The sequence below is a fragment of the Galeopterus variegatus genome, unplaced genomic scaffold (genome assembly GCF_000696425.1).
Source record: "Galeopterus variegatus unplaced genomic scaffold, G_variegatus-3.0.2 Scaffold4778, whole genome shotgun sequence".
Lineage (NCBI taxonomy): Eukaryota > Metazoa > Chordata > Mammalia > Dermoptera > Cynocephalidae > Galeopterus > Galeopterus variegatus.
Genome location: NW_007730889.1, coordinates 83,243 through 84,974, shown reverse-complemented (window position 1 = coordinate 84,974; position 1,732 = coordinate 83,243).

The window sequence follows — 1,732 nt, the reverse complement described above, 5'->3', positions numbered from 1 at the left end:
AAGATTGGAAGGAAAATAGGAAAATATTAACAGTACTTGGGGAATGGGATTACAGGTGATTTTTAAATTCTTCCGCGCGCGCGCGCGCGCGCGTGTGTGTGTGTGTGTGCATTTTTTCATGAGTATGCTTTTAAAAAAAATACTCTCAACTTCCAGCGGCAAGTAAGTACTCTTAATATTTTGCTGTAAGAAAACATTAGGGCCAAGCTCTGATATTACAAAATATGGTTTTGGTTTCAAAAATTGGCAGATGAGTAATTTGAGATTTAGACTATATTTTCTCATGAAAATAAGGGTTTCTATAATGATGAGATTCTTTTAAAACTAGCGTTTTGAACTAACAGTTCCAGGTACTTTATCTATGTCTTCATTTAGTGGCCTAGGAATTGTTATTAGCTGCTTTTTACAGTGATGATTAAGTAACTTGCCTCAGATCACAAAAGCAGAAAAAGCAGAGCTGTGAGCTGATTCAGACAGTCTCTCTCCAGAGCCTGTGTTATAATTACCACTTGCCATTGCAGCTATTTAATCTGGCATGGCTCAGAGGGATTGTACATTTCTCCCAGTTTTATTTTCTCCCACTGAAATTTTCATAGTGAATTTGCCATATTTTGGCTATCTTTTCCAGCTAAATAGGTCTTGGTGACTTTCCTGGGGACCTAACTTGCCCTCAGAATATGAGGATATTTCAAAAAGTTTGTGGAAAAATGGAGTTGAAAGATAATATGAATCTTTCTATGAACTGTTTGAAGTATCCTTGTATTGTTTGTAGGGAAAATAGGCTTTGGATTCCATCACAGGCTTTCAAAACCCATGTGGTCCCCACCTCCACCATCCCCTGTCCCCAGCATTCAAAGAAGAGTATCCTCCTGAGGTCATTTATACAAAAAGGATCTTTCCGGTTAGATGCTCTTCTCTTAGGAATAACCAGAACTGATGCCTCACTTCTCTTAGGAATGACCAGAACTGATGCCTCACTTCTGGCAACTTCTAGATGAGTCTAGCTCTTCTGTTCCACCCTCAGTATGCAACTGGTCCCTGCCACCTCACCTCAGGCTGGCCAAAGGCGACTTTTTGAGAACCACACATGGAAACAAGCCATTTCTAGACTTTTTCTGCCCTTTCAAAGGGTTTGTTGTGCTGAATCAGTGCTGTTTGTGAGCTCTTTTGGCACATCAAATTCAGGTAAGGAGAGAAGCCTAACCACCCACACCATCTGCATTAGACCTACCTAAAATAACATCATTGAGATATCAAACATTCTTAGTCCAGGTATGTCATCATCTAAGAATGAAAAAACCACAATAGATCACTGGCTTGAGCCTGACATTTTATTTTGGATCTCTATACTTATTTTAGAAAGGGCCATTTAATTTCTGTCTTGGGAATTTTTCTCTCCATTTCCAATACCACAGAGAAAACAGACTTCCTCTTCATCCCAGAGGTCTAGAATCATACTGGCCCAGCTCAGGAAACAGGGAGCATAGCAGAGCTGCCTGTGAGATTGATGGGTGCTGTGTGCAATCTGCAAACTCCTTCACTATCCTAGAGGCCTGCAATTCTCAGGGGATCCTCCTGTCGGTTAATACTTGAGATGCTTATGGAAGGAGGAATTGGGTCCCTGGGATGTGAAGGCAGGGCAGTCACCCATGTCCCTTATGAAAGATGCTATCAGCATCCGCGCATGGTCTGCATCTCCTGATGCCAGGTCAGAGCTGAACTGTATAAAAGG